The sequence below is a fragment of the Mixophyes fleayi genome, chromosome 10 (assembly GCF_038048845.1).
Source record: "Mixophyes fleayi isolate aMixFle1 chromosome 10, aMixFle1.hap1, whole genome shotgun sequence".
Taxonomy (NCBI): domain Eukaryota; kingdom Metazoa; phylum Chordata; class Amphibia; order Anura; family Limnodynastidae; genus Mixophyes; species Mixophyes fleayi.
The window spans coordinates 34873468-34885796 of NC_134411.1; the positions used below are offsets into that span (position 1 = coordinate 34873468).

The 12329-nt window shown below is 45.5% G+C and overlaps 1 long non-coding RNA gene across 1 annotated transcript in view; it reads right to left on the minus strand.

Annotated features, from left to right (window-relative positions):
* Nucleotides 1-11849, minus strand: part of LOC142103998 (uncharacterized) — a 32263-nt gene extending 20414 nt beyond the window's left edge. The window contains exon 1 of the long non-coding RNA XR_012679481.1: nucleotides 11580-11849. This is a non-coding gene — a long non-coding RNA (uncharacterized LOC142103998). The remainder of the gene's footprint in view (nucleotides 1-11579) is intronic.
* Between the last annotated feature and the right edge of the window lie 480 nt (nucleotides 11850-12329).

The following is a 12329-nucleotide window of genomic DNA, read 5'->3' on the forward strand; positions in this document are numbered from 1 at the left end:
GCCTCCTTGCTTGACCACATAACCTGTAGGCGAAAATGGTGAACCAATGCCGCCCACCCCCTCAAACTAGCGTTCATGGTCACCAAGGTCCATGACCATTGAACGAACGACCGACCCATCACTAAATTCTCCAGGTCGGCCCACCACAGAAGGGAGAAACAGGCTGCCCTAGACAACTGAAAGCACAGAGACTCGAAATGGAAGGGAGACCCCGACCATTGGCATAAGAGGTACCACTGAAAGATCTGCGAATGAAACCGGCCGTAAGGGAGACCATCTGACCCAGAAGCTTCATGCCCATCAACATGGAGACCAGCCTTTATTTATAGGAAAGCTCCTAATATTAAAGACAAGTTAGTTAGGAATGTTACTTTCCATACTAACCAAGGTTCAATTAAAAATAGAGGCTTTTACAGATGTGGCTTATGTATGATGTGTAAAAATAGTCTTTCAAGATAGAAAATTTTACAGTGAATGGTTCTACCATTGTATTAATCAGTTTATAAACTGTCACATGTCTAATGTAGTATATGCCATTGAATGTTCATGCAATAAAATATATGTGGGTCGAACTACGAGACCCTTGAAGGTTAGAATGAGAGAACACATATATATTATTCGGAGAGGTCTAGTCCCACAATCTTTCGGAACATTTTAAGAAAATACATTGCAGTAACCCAAAGGAAATAAAAGCCTTTTGGGGGATTGAAAAAGTTGAAAAATATTGGCGTTGTCAAAACACGCTTCAGCGTTTAGCTAAAACAGAAATCAACTTGGTACTTTATTTCCAAAGGGACTTTGAGCTCAAATGGTTTTTATGATGTTTGTCCTTATGTCATTGTACATTTGATGGCTATTAATATTTTGGTACTAATTTTGTTTTTGTCTTTTTATTTTTTTTTACTCTCATTCTCTTCTTTTCTCATAATTTGGGAATGTGGACACGCTGTTCAACATCGATCCTGTTATATCACATAATTAATATTGCCTTCTTGAGTTATTTTGTTGGGTATTTTGAGATTCTACACTGTACAATCTATAAACATATATATTTTATATTTTTATATATATCCCATTGTTAAAATGATATGTTTGTGAATATTGTATATTGCTTTAATAGCTGCAATATTAAGCTATAATGTTTCCTCGTAAAGTTACATTTGCATTATAGCATACATAATATTTTAGGAATCCTACTCGAATTGTTAAAAATTACATATTCTCTGAGTGTGAAGGGGATGTGTATTTGATTACTTATCCACACTGGTTTGAAGTCATATGACTTCATTTATTTGTATCCAGTTGTAAGGAGGACTTAGTTCACATGCGGACTGGAACTCTTGCTATCCAAGCCTCGTTTTGATTAGGGAAGTAAGGTGATACCGGAAGTATGGGCACTATTTAAACAGCTTTGTGGATTGTAAGCCGCAATCTTGAAAAAGATCCTGCATGGATTGCAATGCGTTGGTTGTTTCGGTGGGGCTGTTCTGTGTACTCTATCTCTAGCTGGCGGCACTTTGGACGGAGGAACCCGGGCATTACATTGTACTCCTACTGATATGTGCTGTATATCTCTGGTGTCTGGTACGAGCATACACTTTACAATATTCATGTTTTAATTTGTTTGGGACATGAGTCTTTGTCCCCTTTATTAAAAGGTTTTACACTATATGTGCCTTTTTTGATGTTTTATCACTGTTGACAATCTACAGGCTCACATTACATCTGAATCTTGTAAGCAGTATTCCTAAGGGATTGCGTTGGTGTTTATTCTCACTGAGGAGCATTTTTTCAATTTCTTCACATCAGGATAAGGGTCTCTCTCTTGTGTGGAACTTTTCACTCATTTGCATTTGACTCTATTACCCTATGTATATGTTTTTTCTATTCTGAGTACCTATATTTAGGGGCATGTAATTTACATGTGAAAATTTGAATTTGAGTTCTTCTTTTGGGAAGATATAGCGCTCTTTCAGCTATACCTTTCTGTTATTATTTCATATTGTGAGAGTTGGTGGCTCCCCTGTTACACCTACGGCTGCTTTTTCTTTATTCATTAACGCCTATTTTGTTCACTTCTCTGTAAACCATCAACATGGAAGGCCAAGGAGACCGGAGAAGCCTCTGCACAGATGACCTGACTGCAGAAACCTTTTTTCCGGAAAAGAAACCTTCTGTTTACTGGTGTCCATGAGAAGGCCCAAGAACACAATCCTCTGAGATGGAACCAACTGGGACCGTTTTGTTCCAGAAAGTGAATGGTCAGAAAAAGATGTTGATCCAGGACGTACTTTGCATGAGCCTTGATAAGGAGATTGTCCAAAAAAGGGATTATGTTCACACCCATGGCTCGCAGGTGAGCAGCCATGACAGACATGATCTTTGTGAACACACGTGACACTGTTGACAAACCAAAGGGAAGCACCTTAAACTGAAAATGGTCCCTTTCTATCAAGAACCGAAGGAAAGACTGATGCCCCTCCCAAATGTCGAACTGAACTCTGACTGGGTGGCCCCGAAGGAGGGTCTGTGCCCCCCGAAGGGCTAAAAGAATTGCCTTCAACTCCAACGTGTTGATTGATAAGGCTAATTCCTGAACAGACCAAAGTCCCTGGAGCTGGAGGTGCAGGACTACCGCCCCCCAACCTCTCAGGCTGGCGTCTGTTGTGGCTATGATCCATGACCATGGAGCGAAGGACCTGCCCACTGACATGTGATCTTGATTCAGCCACCACTGGAGCGATTCTCTCGCCCCCAGAGACAGCGAGATCTTCTGGAGATCCAAGTGTATGTGGGATCCTGACCATTTCTGTAACAGATCCCACTGGAAGTATCGGGAATGAGCCCGACCGAAGGGAATCGTTTCGAAGGAGGCCACCATCTTCCCAAGCAGCCGCATGCACAAATGAATTGAGGGCTTGGGAGAGGACAAGACCTGAGTTGTTGTAGCCGGGATTGAAATGATCTTCTCCGTAGGAAGGAACACCTTCTGCCGACTGGTGTCCATGATAAGCCCCAGGAAGACCATGCGCTGACACGGAACCATCTGGGATTTCTTTAAGTTTATCAGCCACCCATGGCTCTCCAGAAAAAGATTTGAATAAAAACCTTTTCTTTTCTGGTTGTCTGGGACCATGCAAATGACTTTTTGCGAAAGAAGAGAGGCGACACACGCCTGCATTGCCTGTCTTCTTTGGGGATCTCGGGGTAGTGAGGTTACAAAGGAGCGCTGCGGTATTGGTCCCATCAGATCTATCATGTACCCTCTTGAAATAATGCCCCGAATCCAAGGGTCTTGGGATGACGCTGCCCACTGTTCCTGAAAAAGAGACAGACGTTCCCCCACCAGCGCCACCTCTTGGGGAATAGAGTGGCAGTCAAGACGCAGGCTTCTCCTGAGTCTTGGAGGCCTGGCGCCTAGCTGCAAACGAGGACCTGCCTCTGACAGACGAGCCTCGAGAATTCAGTTGTCTAGCCTTAAACGACTGCCCTCTGGGCAAAGATGTACCCCGAAAGGACTGACGAAAGGAGCTAAACCGTGGGGTCCGGCTTCTACTGGAGAAAACTGACAAAGAGGTGCTCTTGCCCCCCGTTGCCTGGGAAATCATGTTATCTAATTCCGGGCCAAACAGACCTGCTGAATGAATTCCATAGATTTCTTTGACTCAGAATCCCCTTCCCAGGATTTCAGCCATAATGTTCTTCTTGCTGAAACAGACGCAGCCTGAATAGAGGAGGACACAGAAGCTGAGCTCTGAGCCGCCTCATAAATATACCCTGACGCCTCCTTTAAATGTAACGCTAGGGTAATCAATTCTGGGTCCTGTAAGGTCTGTGCCAGTTGCTCTGCCCATGCTTCCATGGCTTTGGCAACCCAAGCTGAAGCAAACGTGGGTCTAAAGGAAGAACCCGTTGCCAAAAAAGAGGATTTATGTACTTACGTTAAATCCGTTTCTCTGATTCCGTCTGGGGGACACTGCTTACCATGGGGTTGTGGAGGGAGCTTGGGGAGTTGGCACCTAACTAGTTAAGTTTTAGTACTGCCGACAGACCCCTCCCCTCTACAATCCCCATGGACTCTTCAGTTTATTAAAAAGCCCTAGGAGTAAGGCCAGTCAAACAAGAGCACACAGAAGAACAGAAGAAGGGAGGGATCGCAGTGTCCCCCAGACGGAATCAGAGAAACGGATTTAACGTAAGTACATAAATCCTCTTTTCTCTTTCATCCAGTCTGGGGGACACTGCTTACCATGGGGACGTTCTAAAGCAGCCCCCTAAGGGTGGGACTACTCTGAAAATCCCGCTCGCAAAGCATTACGAGCGAAATCTGCATCCGTAGATGCAAATACATTAAATTGGTAAAATTTTGTAAACGTGTGGACAGAGGACCAGGTGGCTGCTCTGCAAAGCTGGTCCGCAGAAGCCCCATTTCTCGCTGCCCACGACGCCCCTACCGATCTGTTGGAATGGGCCGTAAGTCTCTCTGGCACAGGACGGTTAGCCTTTATGTAAGCATGTCTAATCGTTGCCGTAATCCATCTAGCGATGGACTGTTTTGAGGCTGGCCAGCCTCTCTTATTAGCATCATAGAGAACAAACAAAGAATCTGTAAGTCTAATTTGAGAAGTTCTTTTTACATAGATGCGCAGAGCCCTAACCACATCCAACTTTTCCATAGTCTGGAGATCAGATTGGGAAGAGGATGAAAAGGCCGGGACTACAATGTCTTGGTTAAGGTGAAAAGCCGAAACTACCTTCTGAACGAAGGAAGGAAGGGTTCTTAAGACCGATCTGTCCTCGTGGAAAACCAAATATGGTTCCCGACAGGACAAGGCTCCTAATTCCGAAACTCTTCGAGCAGAAGCGATAGCTAAAAGAAAGAGGACCTTCCAGGTCAACCACTTTAATTCTGACACACGCAAGGGCTCAAAAGGAGGCCCTTTAAGCATTTCCAGTACCAGGTTGAGATCCCATGGTGCTGTCGGCGGAACATAGGGAGGCTGAATATGCAGTACTCCCTGAAGAAAAGTCCTGATATCTGGTAAATCGGCTAATTTCATATGGAAAAATACCGAGAGTGCCGATACTTAGACTTTTAGGGAACCTAACCTGAGACCTGCCTCCAGGCCATCCTGAAGGAAAGCTAACAAGTGAGTGAGGCGAAAGGAGGATGAGTGGCAAGTCCTACCTTCGCACCATCTAATGTAAGCTCTCCAAATCCTGTGATAGATGCGAGCTGAATCTGGCTTCCTAGCTCGCATCAGGGTATTAACTACGTTGGGGGAGAAACCTCTAGCCCTCCAGAGGCTGGCTTCAACAGCCATGCCGTTAAACTGAGCTGAGGTAAATTCTGGTGTCGGAATGGACCCTGAAGGAGAAGGTCATCTCGAGATGGTAGACGAACCCCGGGTCCTTCTGCCATGGAGATTATGTCTGCGTACCAGACTCGGCGCGGCCATGAGGGGGCTACCAGAATCAATGGCAGACCCCCCTGCCTGACCCGTCTGAGAATGCGAGGAAGCATGGAGATGGGAGGAAATAGGTATCCCATCCTGAACTCCCATGGCATGGTCATGACGTCCACTGGCACGGCTAAGGGGTCTCTTGACCTTGCGCAAAACGTGAAAACCTTCCTGTTGTGTCTGGAGGCCATGAGATCTATGTCCGGAAGACCCCACCTCTGAACTAGGGACTGAAAGACTTCCGGATGGAGAGACCACTCCCCCGGCATCATCTGGTTGCGACTGAGATAGTCGGCTTCCCAATTGTGTATTCCTGTCCGTGACCTTTGAGAACCGCCAAGGCAAGGGACAAGTGATAACGCAAACAACTCTCTGAGGAGGATTTGAAGAGCAGGTCGTCCAGATAAGGCACGACCTGGATGCCCAGAAGGTGAAGACGAGCTGCCATAACCGACATGACTTTTGTGAAAACCCTCGGCGCCGTGGAGAGGCCGAAAGGGAGGGCCCGAAACTGATAATGGGAGGGTCCTACAGTGAATCTGATGAGGGACTGATGGCCCTCCCAAATGGGAATGTGGAGGTATGCATCTTTTATGTCTATGGAAGCCATAAATTGATCTCTCTCCAAACCGTTTATGACCGACCTCAGAGATTCCATCCGAAATCTGTCGACTCTTAGGTGCACATTGAGGGTCTTTAGGTTTAAAATGGGTCGGAAGGAGCCGTCCGGCTTCTTCACAAGGAACAGGTTTGAATAAAAACCCTGTCCCTTTTGGAACCTTGCAGACAACCTTCTGAGAGAGAAGAGAGGCGACACAATCCTGTATTGCCTGTCTTCTGTATGGATCTCGGGGTAGGGGGGTTACGAAGAACCGATGGGGTCTGGGACCCAGCAGGTCTATCCTGTATCCCCTTGATATAATGCCCCGAATCCAGGAGTCCTGGGAGGATTCTGTCCACTGTTGAAGAAAAAGAGACAGACGACCTCCCACTGGGGTTTCCCCTAGGGAAAACAAGTGGTCGTCAGGACGCAGGCTTCTCCTGAGTCCTGGAGGCCTGGCGCCTGGCCGAAAAAGAGGATCTTCCTCTAGAGGAGGAGCCTCAGGCATTTGGCTGTTTGCCCCTAAACACCTGTCCCCTGGACAAGGAGGATCCTCGAAAGGGCTGACGGAAGGAGCTGAACCTGGGTTTTCTGCTTCTACCTGGGAAAACCAGCAAGGAAGTACTCTTGCCCCCAGTAGCCTGGGATATCAAGGTATCTAATTCCGGACCAAACAAACCTGCTGCTGAAAAGGGAATGATTTCAACAGACTTTTTTGATTCCGCATCTCCTTCCCAGGATTTCAGCCATAGAGTTCTTCTAGCTGAAATGGATGCAGCCTGTATTGAGGAGGAGACAGCCGCTGAGTTTTGAGCCGCCTCATAAATGTACCCCGATGCCTCTTTTAAATGTAAGGCCAGGGGGAGTAATTCAGAACCCTGTAAGGTCTCTGCCAGCTGGTCTGCCCATACTTCCATGGCTCTAGCCACCCAAGCTGAAGCGAATGTGGGTCTAAAGGACGAACCTGCAGCCGCAAAAATAGATTTCAGTTGGGATTCAACCTTCCGGTCATTGGCATCCGGAAGGGACGCTGAACCAGGAGCTGGAAGTAAGGTGTGTTTGGCTAAACGTGCTATAGGAACATCTACTTTTGGGATACTTTCCCAACGAATTACCTCCTCCTCCTGTAAGGGGTACAAGGAGGAGAATCTTCTGGGAACTGAGAACCTCTTCTCAGGTTGTTTCCATGCTCCTTCAGCAATATCTACGAGTTCCCTAGAAGGGGGAAAACGGCAAGCCTTTCTTTTGGCTTTCTTGAACAGAATTCTGTCTTTAGGCGTAGGATCCTCCGGTTCTGGGAGGTCTAACGCTTGTCTAACTGCAAAAACCAAATCATTAACAAATTGGTTTCTAGAACTATCCTCCTGTTCCGAAGACTGAACTTGGTCAGAATCGGAATAAACTGTCTCCTCATCCTCAGAAGATTCCTCAGAATCTGAAAGGACCGTGATAGGGTTATCCGATCTAGGTCTCTTCCTTTTAGCGGACGGGATGTTTGGGGACTCAAGCAACAAGTTAAGCTTATTTAAACCTTTAAGGAAAGCTGTAGACCATGCCCCTTCTGTGGGGATAGGGGTTTGGTCAGAAAAGGAGGAGGAAGGTCCTGGTAAGGACGCTCCAATAGACCCTGTGGTAACAGGGAGGCCCAGCTGAGTGCTATTATTAGTAGCCACCGAAGTAGCCATATTAGATAGCAATTGGTTAGATTGTAATACCATCTGAGCTAAGGAGGAAACCGACTGTGTCAGGGAGGCCACCCAGGCCGGCTCCTCCGTCAGAGGGGCTGTGGACTGATGAGTCTGCACAGTGGAAGCCCCTGCATCACATGCAGAACAGAGCGCCAATTTAGGGTCCCCCTGCCCACACGGTAATTTAACTTGACATTTTGAACAAGTAAAATATTTTACAATAGGGCCCTTTCCCTTATCTGTCATTTTTATAAAGGAAGGCACACCAAACACACAGATTAATGGGTTAATCTAGCTGTGTAACAGAGAGAATAGAGAGAGATATGTATGCAGAAAAAAAACAGATTATATAACAAGAAACAACTGATCTATATAATAAAAGTTGTACTTGTAATAATTAAACACCAAATGTTTTGTAGGCAAGTAGGAGACTATAATGTAAACCTTACAAGCCTACTTTTTTTCCACAGAAATAAACAATATGTGTGTTTAAAGGCAATACTTAGCCCAGGGCCATAAAGGAGAGAAGTCCACGGCAGTTTGTCCAGTGTCTGCTCCCTCAGCTCTGATCTCTCTTCCCGGGCTTCCTTTGGCGCCAGAAGACTGGGATATAACATCTCTCTGTGGAAGGAGCGTGACAGGTAGTGGAGACCCCTTTACAGAGGTCTCCGCAGCGACATACCCGGCGCCCTCCACCTATGCATGAGGGGGGAACCTTGGTATAGCCCCCTTCATCCTCTCTCCGTAGCGCTGCTGGCCCAAAAATCCAAGATGGCCACCGCTACTTGTAAATCCGATAACCGGCACTCTATGCCTGTCATGGCAGCGCCGGTTATCGGGGAGGCTGGAGGAGTGCAGCGGTCCATGAGACCGCTTGTCACTCCTCAGTTTAGGCACCCTTCTGAAAGTTTTCCTGTCAGTGAGAGCCTCTGGCTCCCAGCTGACAGGGGAATGCCTGCGCTGCTGGCTGTGAGTGTGTTCTCTATCATAGAACACACTCCAGCACTGTCACCAGTAAAGATTAGAATAATAAAATAAAAGAAAGAAATAAAAAATTTTAAAATTACTCTAGCTATAAAAAAACGCTGCCCAACTCCAGGGCACCTGAAAAAACTGAAGAGTCCACGGGGATTGTAGAGGGGAGGGGTCTGTCGGCAGTACTAAAACTTAACTAGTTAGGTGCCAACTCCCCAAGCTCCCTCCACAACCCCATGGTAAGCAGTGTCCCCCAGACTGGATGAAAGAGAAATATAGATTTTAACTGGGATTTCACTCTGCGGTCAGTGGTATCCTGCAGAGTTGCTGAGCCCGGGGTTGAAAGGAGAGTGTGATGGGCCAAACGGGCTACAGGAGCATCTACTTTCGGAATTTCCTCCCAGCGAGCCATGCCCTCTTCCTGTAACGGATAGAGGGAAGAGAACCTCTTTGGAACAGAGAACTTTTTATCAGGCTGTTTCCAGGCTCCCTCAGCAATATCTCTGAGTTCTACAGAAGGGGGAAAACGAATAACCTTCCTTTTGGCCTTTTAAAAGAGACTTCGGTCTCTAGGACTAGGATCCTCCATTTCTGGGAGGTCCAACGCTTGCCTCACCGCTAAAACCAAATCATCAATAAACTGATATTAAGTGATTTCTTCCTGTTCCAAGGTTGGAACCTGGTCAGAATCCAAACTTGATTCTCTTTCCTCTTCTGAAAGTCCCTCTGAATCAGAAAGGACCATGAGAGGATTAGCGGATCTGAGCTGCTTTCTTTTAGCTAGGGGCAAGTTTGGGGATTCAAGTAACTGGTTAAGTTTGTCCAAACCTTTAATAAATGCTGAGGACCATGCCGGTTCTGTGGGTACAGGCGGATGGTCCGTAAGCAAAGAGGAAGGTCCTGCTATAGCCGTTTCAGTAGAAACCATGGCAGCAGGGAGCCCCACAGGAGTAATAGCATTATTTATCACAGAGGCTGCCACACTAGACAACAATTGATTAGATTGGGAGACCAACTGTGCCAAAGAGGAAACAGACTGTGTCAGGGAAGCTACCTAGGCCGGTTCCTCCGTCAGTGGGGCTGGAAGGAGCTGGGTTTGCGCAGAGGGGACCTCTCCTTCACAGACTGAGCAGAGCGCCAACAGGGTCTTTCTGCCCATTAGGTAATTTAGCTTTACATCTGGAACATGTAAAATATTTTGCCATAGGGCCTTTTCCCTTTTCTGTCATTTTAAAAAGGAAAAGCACACCAAACACACTTAGATAAGAGATATTTTGAGAGACAGAGTAGACAACAAGTAACAGACTATTGTGTAATAAAAGCTGTACTTGTATGTGTGTAACAATTAAAAGATATATGTGCAAGTAAGAAGATTTTAACAATCCTACTAGCCTCCCTCCTGTAACCACATAAACAGTCAGTAAATGGTTAAAGAAAGGCTTTGGTACTTAGACGAAAGGGCCACTCAAGGGAGAAGTCCAACAGCAGTGTCCTGGTGTCTGCTCCTTTGGAGATAAGTTCCTTCCCGGGATTCTGTTTGGCGCCAGAGTCCGGACTGTACCATCTGTGCTGAGAGCAGGAGAGCTCTTGTTATAGTTCCCACCTCTGCAGCTTTCTGTCTCTCCTTTTTTTTTTTTTTTAAAAGAACTTATCGATTTCTTTCGCAGAGTTATGGAGGTCTCTTGAAGAGGTCTCCTGCAGCGTTAATACCCTGATGCCCCCTCCTATTCACCTGAGGGGGGATCTTAGTATGGCCCCTTACTCTCCTCCTTCTTTCTGTGTACCTCCGCGGTCCGCTGAAGAAATCATGGCCGCCGGCAAGGTAATTGCGATAAGCGGCGCTCTATGCCTAATGGCAGCGCCGGTTATCGTTGGAGCCTCCAAGAGTGACAGCGGTCCGGGAGACCGCTTGTCACTCTATACTGTGACCGCTAATGCTCTGTCATTGAGAGCAGTCTGCTCTCTCTGACAGAGTCCGGTCACCGCTGCCCAGCTTCTGTGAGTGTGTTCTCTATATATAGAACACACTCCCAGCTCTGCCCTAAATTAACTAAACTGTGAAAAATAAAGAAAAAATTAAAGTTATATATAAAAATAAATGAAATAAATTACTAGCTATTTCTAATAAGCCCAACTCCTTTGGGCACCTAGAAAAAACTGAGGAGGAAGAGGAGGGGGGATTGTAGAGGGGAGGGGTCTGTCAGCAGTGCTAAAGATTAACTAGCTAGGTGCCAACTCCCGTGCTCCCCTCCACAACCAGAGTCCCCCAAACTGGATGAAAGAGAAATATTTATGCACAATTATGGGGGACACCCCAAAAACACTGGTGAGTGCCAAATATTGAAAAGAAAAAAACCCTCTATCCTCCTCTCTAGCGATATTTTTTACAACAATTGGAATAAGAATATTGGATTCTCTGTCCCTGCTCTAATCAGCCTGTGACTACACCCTGCTCTCTCCCTCTGTCAAATGGCGATGGATTGCTGTGGAGGCGGGTATTTATAATCTTGAAGTATCGCGAGAACCGAGATCCGATGACGTCATGATGACGTTCGGCCTCGATTTGGATTCGGAGCGGGCGGGAGAGTACTCAGCTACTCAGCTCGGTACTCGGATACCTAAAGTTCGGGTGGGTTCGGTTCTCGAGGAACCGGACCCGCCCATCTCTAATTACAATGGTGCATGTTATTGGAGATAGAGCACTTGAGAATGTGAAAGGTGACTCAAACGTTTCAGTGTCCATTAGCTACACTGCTGCCTATCAGATTTCTTATTATGAAAGTATATTTATATACTTATATATGTACAGTACTGTCAAAAAGGTATTAATTTCCATCAACTTGATATACTGACCTGTGCAGGTAGTTACTGATACAGGGACTGATTCAGTGACATTATCAGCAGCTCTTGTATATACCAGGAATGTATATGTCTCTCCCGCTGTCAGATTCATTATTGTAGCCGATTCACTTGTCACTATTGTATTATTTATCATTGTAGCTGGTGATGTGACATTAGTCTGGACTCTGTAGGTGTAAGTACTCTGATACTCAGCAGGATTACTCCACATCAGGGACACAGAATATGAAGTCACATTACTGGTTTGCAGCGATTTCACAAACAATGGTTCTGTAATGTAAAAAAACAAGTAATCAATGTAAAAATATAAATTGCAACTTTGTTTAAATAACAATTTGGAAGCTTTTTCTGTGCGAGTTAACAAGTTAAATTATATTTACATTTGTTTTTGAAGAGCTTTCTTCAAATAGAGTGAAATAAATGATATATTAATAGAAAAAAACAACTACACGGTACATCAGACAACCAAACACAACTGGATTAATTATGGAAATATACATTGTATTGATTTAATTTAAAAGAATGAAAAATATTTGGTTTGTAACAATGAAAAACACTTACTGTAATACCAGAGGAATCAAAAATACTGGATTTACCCAAATCTAATCCACCAAGGTTTATACAATTAGAAAGTTCACAAGAAGAAAAACAACTTATTTTAAGCAGGAGAGAAGAGCAGAGAGCAGGACTGTTTGAGGTACCGGGACAGCGCCAGATCCATCGAACTGTGCATGAAAATTAAGC